Raw genomic sequence first — 22,678 nt, forward strand, 5'->3', positions numbered from 1 at the left:
TTTTATTTTGGGGGGCTTTGTTATTTTATTAGGGGGCTTAGAGTAGGTGTAATTAGTTTAAAATTGTTGTAATATTTTTCTTATGTTTGTAAATATTTTATTATTTTCTGTAACTTAGTTCTTTTTTATTTTTTGTACTTTAGATAGTTTATTTAATTTATTTATTTGTAGCAATTGTGTTTAATTAATTTATTGATAGTGTAGTGTTAGGTTAATTGTAGGTAATTGTAGGTAGTTTATTTAATTATTTTATTGATAGGGTAGTGTTAGGTTTAATTATATCTTAGGTTAGGATTTATTTTACAGGTAAATTTGTAATTATTTTAACTAGGTAACTATTAAATAGTTCTTAACTATTTAATAGCTATTGTACATGGTTAAAATAATTACAAAGTTGCCTGTAAAATAAATATTAATCCTAAAATAGCTATAATATAATTATAATTTATATTGTAGCTATATTAGGATGTATTTTACAGGTAAGTATTTAGCTTTAAATAGGAATTATTTATTTAATAAGAGTTAATTTATTTCGTTAGATAAAAATTATATTTAACTTAGGGGGGTGTTAGTGTTAGGGTTAGACTTAGCTTTAGGGGTTAATACATTTATTAGAATAGCGGTGAGCTCCGGTCGGCAGATTAGGGGTTAATAATTGAAGGTAGGTGTCGGCGATGTTAGGGAGGGCAGATTAGGGGTTAATACTATTTATGATAGGGTTAGTGAGGCGGATTAGGGGTTAATAACTTTATTATAGTAGCGCTCAGGTCCGCTCGGCAGATTAGGGGTTAATAATTGTAGGTAGGTGTCGGCGACGTTGTGGGGGGCAGATTAGGGGTTAATAAATATAACATAGGGGTCGGCGATGTTAGGGCAGCAGATTAGGGGTACATAGGGATAACGTAGGTGGCGGCGGTTTACGGAGCGGCAGATTAGGGGTTAAAAGTGTAATGCAGGGGTCAGCGATAGCGGGGGCGGCAGATTAGGGGTTAAAAGTGTAATGCAGGGGTCAGCGATAGCTGGGGGCGGCAGATTAGGGGTTAATAAGTGTAAGGTTAGGGGTGTTTAGACTCGGGGTACATGTTAGGGTGTTAGGTGCAGACTTAGGAGGTGTTTCCCCATAGGAAACAATGGGGCTGCGTTAGGAGCTGAACGCTGCTTTTTTTTGCAGGTGTTAGGTTTTTTTTCAGCTCAAACAGCCCCATTGTTTCCTATGGGAGAATCGTGCACGAGCACGTTTTTGATGCCGGCCGCGTCCGTAAGCAACTCTGGTATCGAGAGTTGCATTTGCGGTTAATAAATGCTCTACGCTCCTTTTTTGGAGCCTAACGCAGCATTTGTTTGAACTCTCGATACCAGAGTTAAATTTATGGTGCGGCCAGAAAAAAACCCGCGGAGCGTTAACAGCCCTTTTACCGCCGAACTCTAAATCTAGGCCTTTGTGTTTCTTGTGATAATACAAAAGTATCTCTTTCATTTTTTACCTTAACATATTTCGCCCAGTTTAATGGTGTTTTGTCTAGCAGATACTGGTTATAGGTATTAGTTAACCGTTGACCTAACTCTCTTTCCCTGGATCTAATTTTTTTTTGTAAAGCGATACTATATGAAAGTATTTCCCCTCTCATTACCGCTTTCGCAGTATCCCAGAATAACTCAGGGCAGCTCAGATGTTCTTTGTTAAAATGTGCATACTCCTTATATTTGTTTATAAGCCAGTTCTTAAATTTCATTTCTGATATTAGAAAATAGGGAAAGAAGAATTGCGGTGAAGCAGAACGTGAATATGATATCTGAAATTCAAGAACAATAGGTGCATGATCTGAAAGAATAATTGACAATATATCTGATTTTACCCCGTTCATTAACATATGTTCGTCAATTAAAAATAGGTCTATTCTAGAGAGTGTTTTGTGTGCCTTCGAGAGACAGGTAAAACTCTGAGTAGAAGGGTTTTGGTATCTCCAAACATCTCGCAACGCTAAATTTTGCATGATTCTTTTAAACATCTTGCATTCTAAATTATCTTTCTTTTGTTTCAACTGTTTGACATCTTGTCTTAACCTATCAATTGGGCTTTGTGGAGCCATGTTAAAATCTCCACCCAAAATTAAACACCCTTCCGAATAGGCTAGCAATTTAGATTGGAGAGAGGTCCAGTATTTTGAATCAAATACATTAGGGCCATATGTGTTGCACAGCGTATACATCCTCCGAGAGATCTTTATTTTTAGCATGACATATCTCCCCCCTGGATCAGCCTCAAAATGTACCACTTCAGTGTCAATTTTTTTCCCTATTAAGATTGCTACTCCTCTCTTTCTCTTAATACTAGGTGCGAAGTATATTTCTTTTACCCACGCCGTCTTAAGTTTTAAAGATTCTTCTGCCGATAGATGAGTTTCTTGAATGAAACCTATATCAGTCTGAATTTTTCGAAGCTGAGTAAGAATTGCTTTTCTCTTAATAGGGGTAGATATGCCACCCACGTTCCATGACACTATTTTACATTTGTTACTGCTCATATTTATTTATATATGGGGAGATAATAATAACGATGACGAGAGAGAAGAAAAAAAAAAAAAAAAATTCCTCCTTTCCCCCTCCTCTTTCTTATGTACAGAAAAATACGTACATTCCGCATGGGAGGAGATTAGACATTGAGACCCATGTTGCACCAAGGAATTATTCACCTAAAAAAAAAAGAAAAAGAAGACCTGTATATTTTGCCATGTCTAGAGTCTTATTGTTTAAACCTACTGTCATCGGACCGGAGAATTCAGTGTTTTATAAAAGCTCTCAGCTAGGTGAGCTTCTTCAAAGAAGTGTGTAACGTCATTAACTTTAACCTTTAGCTTATAAGGGAATATTATAGTTGCCTGATATCCTTTTTGTATAAACCTAGTACAGATAGGAGCGAGCTCCTTTCTTTTTGCTGCAGTCTCCGCAGAGAAATCCTGAAACATAAGGATTGTAATACCTCCAACTTTAACTGGCTAGCAAAGAAAGAGAAAGTATACACTTATAGCACTCCTAGGTCTGTAAATGAATTAAATCTAACTGGATGATACAAATTATTCCCTAAGGAATAAGTGGAAGGGGAGAAAACAGATTACAATTAAAATATAACTTTTATTGGGTTTACGTTAAAAGTAGGAATATACTTAAAATCACTCTTAAGCACCGATTTTCCTGATGTCAGCAAATTAGTATAAGTCAAGGTTATTGCTCCTAGTACTTAGGTGTTGATTGTGGGCTGGAATAGGTGCTGCTATATACTTGTATCAGGAGACCTGATATACCAATTTATTGAAGTCCAAAGTTACTAATTCTTATGTGAGAATTAAGTATATGATATATTCTTTATATCTCAATAGTGATATATCTTAGCGTAGCCTGATTTAGATTAAATACTGGATATATAATTTTTAATATTTCTGCTTGTTGCCAAAGTGGAATTATATATACCCAATTGATTATTTGGATTCTGAATAGAATCTCTTGACTCCGCTTTAGAGTATTAGCAGTTGCCTACCTCCGGATTGAAGAGTAGGTTGTTCCCTCCATTATAACAAAAGCTAACCTTCATATATGTTTTTAAATTGTATCTGAATAATTGAGCTACAATTTTATCTTATTGAGACAATGTATATTGTTGTAGTACTTAATAGACTTATGTGTATTGGTTTCTCTGCGATTGTGAATAACATTCGTTGCTGTTTGGTGTGCTTAAACAATAATTTCAAAGATTATATTCTTTAATCTTTGCACTTAAACTGTATGTGCTTCCGACTTGTGAATCATACACAGTTTGTATTTTATGAATGAACTTCGGTAAGATTTATCTGCTCACAGTTTCTTTAGTATTAGTTTAAATAGCTCTCTGTGATGCGGTAGTAGATAACCTTATATGTCGCAACTTTGGAGCTTATCTGATTCTATCATCACAGAATGATTAGATACCCATCTGGATAACTCATAATATACTAGTGATTAAATAATGTAGTTTCTTAGTATGATGGAACGTATCTGTTCTCAGTGACAACAAAGTTTAAACAGATAGATGTACAAGCATTCCGCTTATTTTGTGAGTCTCCAAAATTATAACCTAATGTTCATATCAATTTCACACTTGCAGTAAATTATACTTAATCTGTGTACATTTCACTTTGCATACAGACAGGATTGCCCCGGACATAGGTTTGTGCACTGTTTTGTTGTATAAGCTGTATTAACGGCAAAAATTATGCATACGTGATCAAGCTGCACATACTCATCTAGTCCAAAGCTAATATGATAGTACTCTAAATATATTTAGTGCACCTTAGTTATGTAAAACACAGTTATCTTACAACAAGCGGTATCATGGATGTGGATGTATACCAAATACAGCTCGAAATGAGTTAAATTATTAGGCAGTAACGCCAAACAAAGTTCTATTATTAAGTCTTTATATATTTTGCAAATTTAAGTTAGCTCATATAGGAGAGATAGTACTTGCAATAATATTCAGTACCAGCACCATATATTCAACACCTGATTAGATCTGAGTGTTCATTTTCAAGTGAAACCGTGGCTGACTACAGTAATTTGCGGTAGCTTAAGGCTGTCTAAAAACACAGGAGCTCCTAGGACTCCTCACCATTGCCCTATCGTCGACGATAGGGCAATAGTGAGGAGTCCTAGGAGCTCCTGTGTTTTTAGACAGCCTTAAGCTACCGCAAATTACTGTAGTCAGCCACGGTTTCACTTGAAAATGAACGCTCAGATCTAATCAGGTGTTGAATATATGGTGCTGGTACTGAATATTATTGCAAGTACTATCTCTCCTATATGAGCTAACTTAAATTTGCAAATATATAAAGACTTAATAATAGAACTTTGTTTGGCGTTACTGCCTAATAATTTAACTCATTTCGAGCTGTATTTGGTATACATCCACATCCATGATACCGCTTGTTGTAAGATAACTGTGTTTTACATAACTAAGGTGCACTAAATATATTTAGAGTACTATCATATTAGCTTTGGACTAGATGAGTATGTGCAGCTTGATCACGTATGCATAATTTTTGCCGTTAATACAGCTTATACAACAAAACAGTGCACAAACCTATGTCCGGGGCAATCCTGTCTGTATGCAAAGTGAAATGTACACAGATTAAGTATAATTTACTGCAAGTGTGAAATTGATATGAACATTAGGTTATAATTTTGGAGACTCACAAAATAAGCGGAATGCTTGTACATCTATCTGTTTAAACTTTGTTGTCACTGAGAACAGATACGTTCCATCATACTAAGAAACTACATTATTTAATCACTAGTATATTATGAGTTATCCAGATGGGTATCTAATCATTCTGTGATGATAGAATCAGATAAGCTCCAAAGTTGCGACATATAAGGTTATCTACTACCGCATCACAGAGAGCTATTTAAACTAATACTAAAGAAACTGTGAGCAGATAAATCTTACCGAAGTTCATTCATAAAATACAAACTGTGTATGATTCACAAGTCGGAAGCACATACAGTTTAAGTGCAAAGATTAAAGAATATAATCTTTGAAATTATTGTTTAAGCACACCAAACAGCAACGAATGTTATTCACAATCGCAGAGAAACCAATACACATAAGTCTATTAAGTACTACAACAATATACATTGTCTCAATAAGATAAAATTGTAGCTCAATTATTCAGATACAATTTAAAAACATATATGAAGGTTAGCTTTTGTTATAATGGAGGGAACAACCTACTCTTCAATCCGGAGGTAGGCAACTGCTAATACTCTAAAGCGGAGTCAAGAGATTCTATTCAGAATCCAAATAATCAATTGGGTATATATAATTCCACTTTGGCAACAAGCAGAAATATTAAAAATTATATATCCAGTATTTAATCTAAATCAGGCTACGCTAAGATATATCACTATTGAGATATAAAGAATATATCATATACTTAATTCTCACATAAGAATTAGTAACTTTGGACTTCAATAAATTGGTATATCAGGTCTCCTGATACAAGTATATAGCAGCACCTATTCCAGCCCACAATCAACACCTAAGTACTAGGAGCAATAACCTTGACTTATACTAATTTGCTGACATCAGGAAAATCGGTGCTTAAGAGTGATTTTTAAGTATATTCCTACTTTTAACGTAAACCCAATAAAAGTTATATTTTAATTGTAATCTGTTTTCTCCCCTTCCACTTATTCCTTAGGGAATAATTTGTATCATCCAGTTAGATTTAATTCATTTACAGACCTAGGAGTGCTATAAGTGTATACTTTCTCTTTCTTTGCTAAATACGGTTTTATACACAGCACCCACATCCTGACAAATTATTAAATAAGTGTAGGAATAAGGTCATATACGCTAGTAGTGCCATTGGTTTCCTTTCAAATCTCGATAACTTTAACTGGCTGTTGCTTACGATAGTGCTGAAATAAAGTAAGTTTGTCTTGGAAGTTTAACAATTTAGCTATAACAGGTCTAGGTTTAGTTCTAGTTTTGTTCTCCATACGAATTGGGCCTACCCTATGCGCTCTCTCCACTGGGATAGGATAGAAGGTAGATGGCAATTTTAAGATTTTAGGTAGAGTTTCTGATATAAAATTAACAAGATTATCAAATTGTTGTTCTTCTGGAAGTCCTATGATTCTTATATTGTTTCTCCTAGTACGATTTTCTAGGTCTTCTAACCTGTTTTGTATTTTTTGTAAATTGGTGTTGACAGCTTCCAGGTTAGAACTGTGCGCTGTTGTTAGATCTTCCAGGTCCGAGACACGCTGCTCGGCCTCCTGCAATCTATTAGAAAACTGGCGGACTTCCTGCGTTAGTGAGCAGAAGTCTTGTTTGATTTCAGCTCGAAGAGCCTCAAATTTGGGGGAGAGCGCATCTGATATACTAACAACAAGGTTATGAAGGTTAGTAGGTTCTTGTACCATTGGCATGTTTAGTAGAGCTGATTGTGTATCTGCGACTGTCTCTTGATTACCCTTCATTTTCCTGTCCCTCTGCCTCGCTGCCATGGCCGGAGAGAGAATCTTGGGTGAAGCGTGAAGAAATTTATCCATGTGCCAGTGATCGAAAAAATTTACAGATAGAGGAGGAGTGATTAAAGCAAGATTGCGTGAAGATTAGTGCTAAAGTGAAGTGATTGTGACTTTAATTTAAGAGCAGAAAGCTTTCTCTAATTGACGGTGAAGGTAGATGTGAAGTGATGATCAAGTGAGGGAAAAAAAAAAAAAGTAAATAAAATAAAAAAGAGGGTAAAAGCCCCCCGCCTAAGAAGGGGGAGAAAAAGTGAAAAGAGCAGTGATATTTATTTAAGTGAAAAGTCCAACCACGGATGCGAGAACCAGAGGGAGATAAAGATACGAGATTATGTCAAATCTATTTAGCAGAGCTAATGGCAATAGCTCTTTTCAAATGTTACCTTGCTTCACTATCTGTACTGCAGGCTAATAAAAACCAAAAAAAAGAAAAAATATTACTTGTGAAGTAAGGAAAAATAACCTAGTAAGACTAAGTTACAGGAGTTATTTCAATTATTCAAATCCTGATTCTATGGACTGTGCCTCTACTCCCTTGTACCTTCTTAACCTCTTCTTGACTTGTTGCCCTTTTTTTCTAGGTAGATATACTTTTACCAATGTATTATATCATACTTTAGCATGTGAAGGTATTTAGTTAATATCCTTAGATCCTTCAGCGTTCAGTTATAAGTTATACATTTTTACATTTTAGCTCCCATAAAGCGTATAGACCCTGTATTTTATTTTAAGAGCTTGGATTCTGAAGTAAAAAAAATAATAACATTTTAGGAATAGCAGAATATTTAGAATTTCCCCGTCCAATTCTCACAATTAAATTTCAGAAAATTGCATAATATATCTTTATCTTATGCGAGAGAAATAATATTTTAGATAGGCAACATTTTTGAAAAAGACAATGAAACAAGAAGAACCACTGTAGAAAAAAAATAATTCCTGCATAGCATTCTTTTACCCCTTGTGGTTAATCCTTATAGTTAATCTAGTTTTACTCAGCTTGTTTTCAGAAGTGTAAATGATATCATCTATAATGACCCTTCAATTATCAATTTGTAACCAAAAGAAAAAATAAAAAAAATAAAAAAAATAATAAGCAGACCCAAAAAATTTGAGGAGTAATAGAGCTTAGAATTTTCAGATCATTACTCTCTTTAACTGTCAATGCTAGTTTAAGTAGCTCTAGCCTGCTGGAGCGTTTGCTTGTTCAGTGAAATTTGAGAGACTTCACATACGTATTCTTCTCGCCACCTTTCCTTGGATTTCAGAGATCAGCGTCCAGCTAAAGGACAGGTGGCCAAGAAGGTCCTAATGCATACAGTGTTTGCCACTATCAAAGAAAGCCCAGCAGTCAGATGTGATGAAGCGTGCCAATTATCACAGCTCTCTGTATACCCCTGATGTAGTATACGCTAAAGGCAACAAGCAGCTCCAGCCGACTAAATAAAGCGTAGCTTAGGGACAACTGCTTTTTAAGCATACAGGGTATCTGAATCAACAAAGTTCAAGCGGAGGAAGACAAAATACAGATTTTCAGCCCTGTAAACACAAGGATAGATCAATCCGGCTATGAGAAATAGCAGTCTAAAATCCAGAAATAAAGAAACCTTTAACAATGCAACAATTTTCAGCTTTTGGTATTTTGTTGTTATTTTATGATTCTGGTCATATGCTCCTTCCTTCCCACTGCTAGGGCTTTTCTCCCTCCTCAGGCTTAACCTCCCATTTTCTTTCTCTAGTGAATTGCAATGCTCTTTACTCTTAATTATGTCCCCTTCTCCTCCTTTATAGCTTAATTATAACCTCCCGTATCTCAAAGTACAGTTCCTGGGGTATGTCCCACTCCTGTGGGAGTTTTGCGGTCTCTTTTTTCCCCCCTTTTTTTCTTCTTTTAAAGTGCTATGAGGGTAAGTTATTAGAGGGTCTATGTTAGCCAAAAAATAACAGGTTTAGCGCTATTTTGCAAGAGTTGTTAATCCAAAATTGGCCCCTCTCCTGAAACAGACAATCAGAGCGGATCAGGTTATACTCGGCTCACCTTATACCACTGCTTTCCCCTCAGCGCCGATAGATACTTCCAGAGGCAAGAGTCCAAATGGTATGTCCGACTTCCACCTGCGCTGCAGATCTCACAGCCCCTCCTCCTCTCTCCGCAGCACACGGTGGGAGAGGAGCGAGGGACACCGGCTCCAATTGCCAGAGCGGGGTAGAGCAGCCGAACAGGCGATGAGGTCCCTCAGCGACACAGCAACTCAACCCCCTCTCTCGCAGCACTGGTGGGAGAGGGGGGGGTCCAGGGAGAGAAAGGACCAATCCGGATCCTCAGCTACAACGAGAGAAGGCTCAAGCTGTCAATCATGTGGGAAGTCGCCGCCGTGCAGCGTAGTTCCTGGCAGAGACACAGCAGCCAGTGTAAGTGCGGTCAAGGAAGGGGAGGCTTTAGAAAAGCCGGGAGCGGTAAGTCCTGGAGAGGGGAGAGAATAAAGCAAAAGTCTTTGGCTAATAAAAAACTTATTGCTGGGTTCTTGTATCTTGTACTTTGAGTTTATGAAAAAAGGGTATATTGGGAGGAAGCCCAGAGGGGGTTTTTAAAACACCACGCTTTTCCTAGAAGTAATAGGCAGGTTGATTTGGGCCGCAGTGTAAATTCCAACAGGGCTTATGCAAGGAAACAGTGCGATGGAAATACACTGTTAGGTTCCCGGAGCGATATAGCTAACTGTCCGTGTAGCAGCCCCTGTCCTTGGGGCAGGGCGCGAAAACCAATTACCGCCAGCAGCTGTAAGGACTGGAGCAGGGAGCACAGCCACAAGTGCTTGCTCCTCCTCCACCGGAAACCCTTCAGGGCCTGTCAGAGCATGCAATTTTAAGCAACTTTCTAATTTACTCCTATTATCAATGTTTCTTTGTTCTCTTGCTATCTTTATATAAAAAGAAGCCATCTAAGCTTTTTTCTTGGTTCAGAACTCTGGACAGCAGTTTTTGATTGGTGGATTAATTTATCCACCAATCAGCAAGGACAACCTAGGTTGTTCACTAAAAATGGGCCAGCATTTAAACTTACATTCTTGCATTTCAAATAAAGATACCAAGAGAATAAAGAACATTTGATAATAGGAGTAAATTAGAAAGTTGCTTAAAATTTCATGCTCTATCTGAATCACAAAAGTAAAAATTTGGGTTCAGTGTCCCTTTAAGGAGGACAACTGTTGTAATATTGAGGTCCTTCATAATATTTATGTGATTTCATTACTTAGTGTATCTGCATAGTATAACATATAAATTGGTAAGGCTTGAAAATCTACAGAGACTGAAGCATCTCCCACGCCTGCCCTTTAGACCTTTAGATAGGGAGAGAGGGGCACCCATCCTTGGCTCTTTGGGGGGCCCTCACTGGGTATGAGAAGGTGCAATGTGCATCCTGTATTTAGTTTAGGGAGAACTGATTATGGTTTCACTTGGCAAAATATATATTGTTATTCTTTATGTAGGACACATTGAATGTGGCAACTGGGGTTGGCCATATAGGAGGAGGGGAATAAGGGGCTGGGCTGAGGGACCCCACAAATGCTAAGGGTGGTCATGCTGGAGATGCAGCAGGATTGGAAAAAAAATTATCAGTGAGACTGGATCAAGCAAATTCTGCCACTTTATTTAGTAAAAGTCACAAATTATGTCACTGAAGCATGAAGTTAGATCCTTCTCACTGCATAGAAAATATCACGAAGACTGCAGGAATAATTCAAAATAACTAAAGATGTTACTCCATTTTGAATACTCCACTAATAACATAAGCTCAGACTCACAGATGCCAGGTGATAGCAACAGTGTTTAATACATGTTGAGATGATAAATATTATGACTACTTGTGATGCATTTAATACCTATTGCAACATTAGTTTAATGCTAAAGTACCATTGTATATGAGGTTAAAAGAAGGCAGACGTCCATCAAGTTAAATTTATACAAATCTTTCATGATTTAGAAAAAAGAGGCTGCCAATTGAATTTACATTAAGAAATTAGAAGATTTACAGATTTAACACAAACAATCATATTCCTGAATTCCGTTTTTAGCCAGAAATGTATCTATGCCATTTTTAAATTTATAAACGGTGCTGGCATTCACCACCTTCTTAGGCAAGATGTTCCACAAATTGATTGCTCTTGCCGTGAAATAAATGTTTACGTTGCTGGAGACTAAGGGACCGAATTATCAAGCTCAACAGCAGTTATGATGCAGCGGACTTAAAGGGACATAATACTCATATGCTAAATCGCTTGAAACTAATGCAGTATAACTGTAAAAAGCTGACAGGAAAATATCACCTTAACATCTCTATGTAAAAAAGGAAGATATTTTACCTCACAATCACCTCAGCTCAGCAGAGTAAGTGCTGTGTAAAAAGTTATACGCAGTTTATATGCAGGTAAAAAAAAAAGAAGAAGAAATGAACAGCAGCCAATCAGTATAAACAGTGCTGAGGTCATGAACTCTTTTACTGTGATCTCATGAGATTTGACTTAACTCTCATGAGATTTCATAGTAAACTTCTTTAAACTGAATAGGGAAATAAGATGAGTGTGCACAAAAGCTCACTCCCTTAGCTGTCCCGGGACAGACATACTGCTTTTGCTGCTTAGAAGTCCTTTACAATGGGATGTGGCTACTGAGGAACTTTAGAGGTAAAACATCTTTCTTTTTTACATAGAGATGTTCAGGTGATATTTTCTAGTCAGCTTTTTACAGCTATGCTGCATCACTTTCAAGTGTTTCAACATTTGGGTATCATGACCCTTTAAGATCGCTGCTCTTTAACTGGTCCACTGCCTCTGAGGCTGCAGTCTGCAATCCACACGATCCTATATGATCGGGCTGATTGACACCCCCTGCTAGCGGCCGCAAATCTGCAGGGGGCAGAATTGCACAAGCAGTTCTGGTGAACTGCTTCTGCAATGTTAAATGCCGACAGCGTATACTGTCGGCATTCAGCGATGTCTGTCGGACATGATATGCTACAGCGTATCATGTCGGACAGGCATTGATAAATTGTCCCCTATGTTTCCTTTTATCTAGCCTAAAATTATGACATCTTGTCACAAACAACCGTCTTGGAAGAAACAGCACTTCTGCCAACTCTGTATATGGGCCTTGAATATATTTATATATATCATCTCTCAAGCACCTTTTTTTCTAGAGTAAACAGTTTGGCTGACCTCTCCTCATAATTTAAATCCTTCACTCTCCTTATTAGTTTTGTGGCCTTTCTCTGAACTTTTTCTAATTCTGTATGTCCCTTTTTTAAAATTGGTTCCCTGAACTGCACTCCATACTCAAGATGAGGTCTTACCAGGGAATTATATAGTATTATCCTTTCTTATCTTGCAGCTATACCTCTTTAATAAATGCTATTATCTTATTAGCCTTAGAAGCTACTGTCTTGCAAAGCCCACTCATTTGTAGCTTGTTAACATACAGTGTACTCCAGAATTGTTATTGTTTAAAAGATAGATAATCCCTTTTCTACCCATTCCCTAGTTTTGCATAACCAACACTGTTATATTAATATACTTTTACCTCTGTGATTACCTTTTATCTAAGATTCCGCAGACAGGAGTGAGCAGAATGTTATCTAAATAGCACATATGAACTAGCGCTGTTTTAGTTGTGAAAAACTGTCAAAATGCACTGAGATAAAAGACAGCCTTAAAGATCTTAGACATTAGCATATGAGCCTACCTAAGTTTAGCTTTCAACAAAAAATACCAAGGGAACAAAGCAAACTAGATGATAAAAGTAAATTGGAAAGTTGTTTAACATTGCTGCCCTATCTGAATCATGAAAGTTTAATTTTGACTAGACTGTCCCTTTAACTATATGTATACTTAAATCATTTTCATCTTCCTTTTTTTAAGTCTAGTACCATTTAAATAATAGTTAACCTGCATATTTTTACTTCCAAAATGTAGAACCTTAAATTTAACAATATCTCATTTGCCATTTACCAGTTCAATCCTCCAATTTGTGCAAATCCCTTGGCAAAGCAATTACATCCTGCACTGACCTAGCCATCTTACAAAACATTGTTTCATCTTCAAGAATAGAGATGATGCTATTTAATCATTCTTTTACGTCATTTCTAAAAGTATTTAAAAGGATGGGGCCCAGTACTGATTCTTGGGGGACCACAATAATTACTTTGACCAATCTGAATGTGATCCATTACTACAACACATGGCTCCCAGTCTTTTATCCAGTTATTTATCCATGAGCTAACATTTTCAGCTATTCTCAGATGCTTTATTTTGTACAATAATTTCTTATGTGGCCCTATATCAAAAGCCTTGGCAAAACCCAAGGGAATCCAATCAACTGGTTATCCTTTATCTATGGTTTTGCTTACCTCCTCAAAGAATCTAATTAGATTTGTTTGACATGATCTATTACTCATAAAACCATGCTGATTTGAACTCATAACTTTATTTTCCCAAATTTACTTTTGAATATAATCCCTTCCTTTATTTTCCCCACTACTAACATCAGCATTACATCCTGCACTGACCTAGCCATCTTACAAAACATTGTTTCATCTTCAAGAATAGAGATGATGCTATTTAATCATTCTTTTACGTCATTTCTAAAAGTATTTAAAAGGATGGGGCCCAGTACTGATTCTTGGGGGACCACAATAATTACTTTGACCAATCTGAATGTGATCCATTACTACAACACATGGCTCCCAGTCTTTTATCCAGTTATTTATCCATGAGCTAACATTTTCAGCTATTCTCAGATGCTTTATTTTGTACAATAATTTCTTATGTGGCCCTATATCAAAAGCCTTGGCAAAACCCAAGGGAATCCAATCAACTGGTTATCCTTTATCTATGGTTTTGCTTACCTCCTCAAAGAATCTAATTAGATTTGTTTGACATGATCTATTACTCATAAAACCATGCTGATTTGAACTCATAACTTTATTTTCCCAAATTTACTTTTGAATATAATCCCTTCCTTTATTTTCCCCACTACTAACATCAGCATTACTGGTTTGTAGCTTCCTGGATCAGCCCTGGATCCCTTTATAAAAAGTGGCACCACATCAGCTTTACTTTAGTCCTGGGGTACTACGCCTGATGATAACAAGTCTTGCAAAATTATGAGCAGAAGTTTGGATATGATTGTGTTATATTCCCTTAGAACCCTTGTGTTTTATTATATCTGGATCATCTTGAGATAATCCAGTAAACAGTATGGGCTTGTTTTTTTTCTAGTTTGTTTCAATATCTCTCACATTGTTACTCAGACATTGGCACTCATCATGAAACCACTAATCTAATTTCTAGAGCAACATTCCAACAACATTAAAATGTAGGTTGATTAGAATGTTGTTAATCTGTCACCATGGGCCATATTCCCATTGATCTGGTGAAGGCAGGCAAGCAGCGGCAAATGCCCCTTCCCTAGAATTCGAACCTTTTTATTTTTCAATAAAAAAATCTTTATAAATTCCATATCACTTCTTGTTTTCACCTTGTCTTAGTGATCAGTATAGAGATAGTAAAAGTAGAAATTAATGTTACATAATTCTTCACTATGTGCAAAATTATGTAATATTATCCTAGCGACACCTTAAAGGGATAAAGATACCAAGAGAACAAAGAAAAATTGATAATAGGAGTAAATTAGAAACATGCTTAAAATTTAGTGCTCTATTTGAATCACAAAAGAAAAAATTTGGGTTCAGTGTCCCTTTAAAAACAAGAGTTTAAGAGATTCACCCCCCTATGTATATTTACTTTCCGTTTCTCGCCAGTCTCTTCTGATTTTTTTTCTTCTCAAAAGCATGCCACAGCCGCTCTGTCGGATCACAGCGAGCCAGATCATGCCATTGAACTGAATGTAGTGCACTGCCCATGCTGTGTAAAGCAAGGAGCACGCTACATTTAGTTTTATGCCACAATCGGGTGCACTGGTATTTCACAGTGCACCCATGAGGCACTTTTGAGAAGGAAGAAAATCAGAAGAGGCTGACGAGGAACGGAAGGTAAGTATACCTTTCTGGGGGTAAATATTTTAATCACTTTTGTTTTTTGAGGTGTCGCTAGGATAATGTTATAAAATTCTGCTCATAGTGCAGAATTATGTAACATTATTTATTACGTTCCCTGTCCCTTTAAGTTTTGGACTAACTATATAATGAAAAAATTATATGAAACTGTTAGTTTCACAAATGTCATAATAATGTTAGTGAACAAAAACCTGCATTGAGATAGAGAAGTCATTTAATTATATATTTATTATTCAGTAAATTAACCATCATGCATTGAATTTGCGTCCATGACTGTGAAAACCCATTACAAACTATGGAATATGCCTGTTTCTTATAGTTTTTCTAATCTAATTCTGCGACAATTCAGACAGATTGGAATTGCTTAAAAAAAGAAGGAAAAGATGATCAGAGCTTCATATTATGTTTTTGTCATCCTTAAGTAAGTGGCTCCTGGAGGCTGCAGGGCATGGACGGAGGGAGCTTTGATCTGGGAGGAAGAGGCCCTGTATAGGGTAAGGTGGAGCTAGAGGAGGAGCTGGAGGGGAGTTGTTAAAGTGGTGGGCTGAGCGGGAAACCAGCAGAATTGTGTGGTAGAAGTAAGAGAAACATCTCCCTCCCACCCGTCCCCAGTTTTTTGTTTTGGGATGCGTGTTTTTTGTCATTTTAGGTTGTTGTCGCAGTTGGAAGGCGGGGGTGCTAGCCTTAAATTACAGGGAAATTATGGCCAATTGTTAGTGTGGTGGTATTTTGCATTCCAATGGGGGGAATTCAAGATGGGGGTTTCTAAGGGCAAGGGGTTCCTTGGAAACTTATATGGATGATCCCTGACTGGCCCAACCACTTGCACGGTTGGGTCCAGTAAAATGAGTTACGGCCATAGTTAAAAGATATGGAAATCAGGAGGGACTAGCACCTCTTTGGGTTGATGTGTAATATGTTTACAATTATTTGCACTGTTATTTATTGAGTTATTAAAGTTTTACAAAGTTATTTATTAAATAAAGGCCTGCGGCCAATTTGTACCAAAGCTAAGTCTGTTGTCTGCTATTTATGAGGTAGGTTGTTGGAAGGATTGGTGTGTTTTGGTGGTTTAAGGGGGCGGAGCTTGACGACATAAAAGGTCATGATAAACTCAGGTCATTTTATGGTTGCACTATTTCTTGCAGATAGCACATAAGAGCATTTTTTTGTACTTTTATTTGAATTAAATTAAATATTTTATGTGTTAGGGTATTTAAAGGATAAATGAAACTCAATTTTTTCTTTCATTATTCAGATAGAGAATACAAATTTAAAAAGTTTACAATCTACTTCTATTATCAAATTTGCTTTGTTCTAATGTTATTCTTTGTTGAAGAGATACCTAGGTAGCAGTGGCTTCACTAGGGTTGGTGACACCCGGTGCGGTAACTCATGGTGTCACCCCCCCTCAGGAATAAAATATAGCTTTATTATATATATATATATATATATATATATATATATATATATATATATATATATATACAGTATATATATATATATATATATATTTTATTGGCTTTAGTTGTACATTAGAATAATTGAAACTTTAAACTAAGATGGTAATGCAACTGTTTTTTTTTTTTTTAGGGGGGTTGACTAGAGTGTTTAATTGCAGACATTTTGTACATTTTAAACTGATTTGGATATCATGTACATTTCTCGAAATAGCAGGTTTAAAAAAATAAAAAAATAAACAAAAAAGTAATCCTCAAAAAAACAGAAAAAGTATTTGAAATGGTTCCTTTCCATTGTTAAAAAAAAATGTAAGACAAGTATAAATCTCAATATGAAAACCCCAGAAACAAAATGGTTAACTACTGCATTGCATATTTGTAAGTGAATTAACCTTTTGACAGATTTATACTTATTCTCCTAGAGTCGACAGTGATGTGAGTTAGAACTAAATTGTCAGGAATGAGGTGGTGAGTATTGAACCTGGCCTTTGCTGGACCTTTTAATTCTCTCCTCAAACCAGGGCATTTCCTGGCAGCTAGGGATGGGCGAATGTTTCTAAAAATTCGAAATTTAAAAATGAATTTTGATACATTCGTTCGTTCGAATCGAATTTCGAATGTTTATATAACATTCTAACATTCTATTTTTGAATTTTCATTTTCAAATTTTTCAATAAAATTCAAAAATATTTGTTCAAATAATAGAATGTTTAGCTGTGTATTCATTCAATTTCGAAATGTAATATTCGAATGTGACATTCAAATTCGAAACAGTATTTCTAGTCTACAACTGTGTTTAATAAATGTAATATTCGAATTCGAATGCTACATTCGAATGTCACATTTGAATTTGAAATAGTATTTCTAGTGTAATACTGTGTTTTGAATGTAAAATTTGAATTCGAATGTCACATTCGAATTCGAATGTCACTTTCGAAATAGTATTTCTAGTCTAATAGTGTGTTTTTTAAATATAATATTCGAATTTGAAATAGTATTTCAGGTTTACAACTGTGTTTAATAAATGTGATATGCGATTCGAATGTGATCTTTGATTCGAATGTGATATTCGATTTGAATGTGACATTCAAATTCGAAATAGTATTTCTAGTCTAATACTGTGTTTTATAAATGTAATTTTCAAATTCGAATGTGATATTCGTTTCGAATGTGATATTCGATTCGAATATGACATTCAAATTCGAAATAGTGTTTCTAGTCTACAATTGTGTTTTATAAATGTAATATTCGAATTCGAAAGTGACATTAGAATTCGAATGTGACATTCGAAAACTGTAAATAACATTCGAAAATCGAATTTTTAAGAATATTTGTTCTTATCAACATTCTATTATGTAAATCGAATTTCTACAATAACATTCGTTCTAACATTCGAATTCGAATATAAACACATTCGCCCATCCATACTGGCAGCCAAAGACTATTTTTAGGAGACTTACACACACACATACAAATACATACACACATTTTATATAGCATATATATATATATATATATATATATATATATATATATATAAATATAAATAAATATATATATATACTGTATATACACACATCCATATACACACAGATACAAATATACATATACATGCACATACACAGACACATATACACACATTTACAATCACACAGATATATACATACACACAATCATGCACACACACATATATACACATACATATGTACATACCCAGACACATATATACACAATTATACATACAGACACACACATATACATACACACACATGCATACATATACCCAATAACATACTGTATACATACACATGTACATTCCCTGACACACACACATACACACATACATACATACAGACAGACACATGGACCTCTGCTTCAATTAAAAGCCAATGGACTATAGTCACAAACAGCAGTAAACAAATCTTCTAATAGAAATTCAGATTATAAAATTACCTTGATCTGTTCCATTGTCCATAGACCAGCAGCCAGTAAATTATATAGATAGTTGATTTACTAGTGAAGGAGTGTTGTGTTGTCTGACACATTCTCACTGACAGCTTCCCTCTTGAAATCACGCAGCCGCATCAGTTGTAACCTTTAACTTTTTACAACCCTTCCTCCCGATTCACATATGGAGTAGCCAAGCAGGATTTATAGCCGTACAGAGCAGCTATCAGTAAAGTGCATAACCTGACAGCTGCTCTGTAGGTAACGGCTATAAATCAGAACACACAGAAAATAACGCTAACACTTCTCTTACAACTAGGGCTGCTGCATCCCTGTGCTTTCCACTAATGACTAATCCACTGTACTACCAACAATTATTTCCTGGTTTTGTGCGGGGCGGAGGGGGGAGGCTGTGTCATATCAATCAGCTCTAATGGACCAAGATGTATCAGACAGTGTGAGTGTGAGAAAGTGCACATTATTTTTATATGAACTTACCGATAAAATCCGGATTACGTTCCCCTGTCCAGATATGTCACTCTGATCCACACAAAGTGCTTGCTACCACTCCAGCCACCTGCCTGTCATCTAGTGATGTCCGGTTCATGAACGAATCGTTCATTTGAACCGGATCTTTTCACTGAACTGAATGAATCAGTACATCAGACTGAACTGATTCGTTTGAAACAGTTCAGTTCCTGAGTCATCAGCAGCACTCTGGTAATACGATCCTAGAGTGAGTTCTGCTCTGCTAACTCCTCCTTTAATGAATCACACAGCAGAATCTCACTCTAGGATCATATTACCAGTGTTGTTGAATCAGTGAACTGTTAGCTAACTCGTTTGCAATGAATCAGTCTGTTAACAGTTCACTGATTCAAAAGTGAACTGTTAGCAAACGACTCAGTGTACTGTTAACAGACAGATTCATTGCATATGAGTTAGCTAACAGTACACTGATTCAAATATCAGCTCACACTCACAGCGGTTCTCAACAGACCCCTGCATTTACATTAACCCATTCAGCATCCCATGTTTGTGTGTATGTGTATATATATATATATATATATATATATATATAATTTGTTGTTCTTCCTCTATATCTAAGCTAACTTTTACTTAGCAACAGCTACAAATTATATATATATATATATATATATATATATACACAAACATGGGATGCTGATGGGTTAATGTAAATGCAGGGGTTCTGTTGAGAACCGCTGTGAGTGTGACCTGTTATTTGAATCAGTGTACTGTTATCTAAATGATTCATTAGAGTTACAGTACACTGAGTCATTTACATACAGCACTTAGCACTGCAGGAAACGAATCTGCGGCTCTACAGTTCACCTACTGAACATGAGGTAGAGCCTCTACCTCATGTTCAGTAGGTGAACTGGTGAATCGGTTCATGAACCGGTTCAGTTAATCGAACCGTCCGAAATGAACCGGTTCACCCAAAAGAACCGAACTGCACATCACTAGTGTGCAGTGGTATGTGCGTAGCACTTGCTCCTCCCCCCTAGCTTGTGTTTTCATCTCCCCAGGGGAGGGACAGACAGAGTCAGACTGGTCTTTGGGGGGTGTGACCGTGTGTTGTGAGGCGATCTATGGCTGGGATCTGTGATGGTGCCAGTGGTGGGGCCATGATGATGAGATTGTGAAGCTGCCTGCCATGTGTGGGTGGGCGGGTGCGTGCCGTGCAGTGCATAGTGCACTGACTTTACTCCTGCCCCAGAGGCCAGCAGCACAGACATGTATTTGGGGCCGCCAGGGTGGCATTACTGGGCTGCGCACAGTGCACACTAAAGTATATTAATTATTGTATGCTCTATCTGAATCATGAAAGAAAAATTTAGAATTAGAAAGTTGATGCTACTTCAAGAAAGACTATATTGAAAAAGTGTTTCTGATAGCACAGTGGAGTGGGTTATCTTACATTCAAAGTTTTTGTCTTGATCGTTCATTCATTTCATAATATATTTTTACTATATTAAATGCTACTTAAATATCAAAATAATACCAAAGACAGCTGCTTGAAGTTGATAAAAAAGCTTAAAATAAAAGGGAAATGATATATTGTTTGGACACTAATAAGCAAGCAATCTCTCATTTCAATGCAGAAAATGACTTCAGCCAAAGGACACCATGTACGAAGGAACGAGGGGACAAACTTCTCAACTCAAGAAGCTGTCCACTCGACATCCCTAAATACGTCATTGTCAATCACCAAGAGCGAGCAAGTTCTCTGTGATTTTTCCTCGCCACCTTAGAGGTGGTGTCGGGTGTAAGAAGGAACGGTTTAATGACCACTGCTTCTTACATTGCAGGAAGCAGGCTTTGCATATGTAAACCTGCCCCGTAAGGGCTCCCGAGCAGCTTTCGCTGCTTAGTACATGGAGCCCAAAGACTTTGATTTCTGGATGAAACAACTTGCAAGATCTTAATATTTTGCATTGCTTCATACCCTTGAAGTGTGTTGCTAAGAAATAATAAGTGAAGAACATAATCGCATAAACTGATAATTTTGATAGAGCATAAAATAATTTTTCATTTATGTTGTACAAATAAATTCTTTACATTTGAAATCTTTTTAAAGGGATAGTAAACCCCAACATTTTATTTTATTATTCATATAGTACATACAATTTTAAACAACTTTCCAATTTAATTATATTATCAAATTTTCTTCATTCTCTTGTTATCCATTGCTGAAGGGACAGCTTTGCACTACTAACAGGAAGCTGAAATTATCTATTTAGCCAATCACAAGAGACAAATGTGTGCAGGCACCAATTAGCAGCAGCTCCCACTAGTGTATGATATGTGCATATTCATTTTTTAACAAGGGATACTAAGAGAACGAAGCACATTTGAAAATAGAAGTGAATTTAAAAGTGTCTTAACATGACATGCTCTATCTGAATCATGCAAGTTTAATTTCGACTTTCCTATCCCTTTAATGAAAGCCTTAAAGTAATTGACATTAAAGGGACACTGAACCCAAATTTTATTTCTTTCGTGATTCAGATAGAGCATGTGATTTTAAGCAACTTTCTAATTTAGAAAATTGTGGCTTAAGAGGAGCGCTGAAAAAACCTAAAGTGGGAGTCTCAGCTGGGTAAAGTCAAAGGGGGTTTCAATAAATTCTATTTGAGCCAAACTTAAAAAATGTACATATTTATTATAACAACAATAAAAAACAATGGTAATAAGTTTTAGCAAATCCTATATTGCAATATACCCTGATCAAATCCTCAAAGGGGTCTGAGTTACAATCGGTTTCAAGATTTTGGTAATCAGTGAACAAAGGTGAAAAAATACAAAATGAAAAAATGCAATTGCTCAAAAGACAAAAAAGGTAAAAAAGTGAAGAATTGACAAAAAATTAAAAAATTTAAAAAATCCAAAAAATTTGCAAAGTGAATAGGTGTACACCTTCTAAAATCTTAGTGTCATTATTCCTTGTGAATATATGTGTGAAAAATGTAAAAGTTAATATAAGAAAAGTCTCGGTGTAGAAATCCAAAAATCTTCTAGGTGGCAGTATATATCCAATTTGTATCCTTATTGGAATGTTATTAGTGGTAAATAGATCCTAATGTTCCTAAAACTCCTTAATCGAAATAACGGTTTTCACAATTTCTTCATTGTCCTAAATAAAGAAATAAAAGTACATAGTGCAATATTGATATTCAAAGAGTGGCTTAGATTGGTAGTGAACTCACCAAATAGGGACCTGAGCCGTTGATACCAGTGTACAGTCTACGCGTTTCGATCCTACTGGATCTTTCTCAAGACTGGTCTTAAGCCATTCTTTCTCAAGACTGAATCTTAGCCACTCTTTGAATACCAATATTGCACTATGTACTTGTATTTCTTTATTTAGGACAATGAAGAAATTGTGAAAACCGTTATTTCGATTAAGGAGTTTTAGGAACATTAGGATCTATTTACCACTAATAACATTCCAATAAGGATACAATTTGGATATATACTGCCACCTAGAAGATTTTTGGATTTCTACACCAAGAGTCTTTTGAACAATTGCATTTTTTCATTTTGTATTTTTTCACCTTTGTTCACTGATTACCAAAATCTTGAAACCGATTGTAACTCAGATCCCTTTGAG

Source organism: Bombina bombina, chromosome 5 (genome assembly GCF_027579735.1).
Source record: "Bombina bombina isolate aBomBom1 chromosome 5, aBomBom1.pri, whole genome shotgun sequence".
In the NCBI taxonomy this organism is placed as follows: domain Eukaryota; kingdom Metazoa; phylum Chordata; class Amphibia; order Anura; family Bombinatoridae; genus Bombina; species Bombina bombina.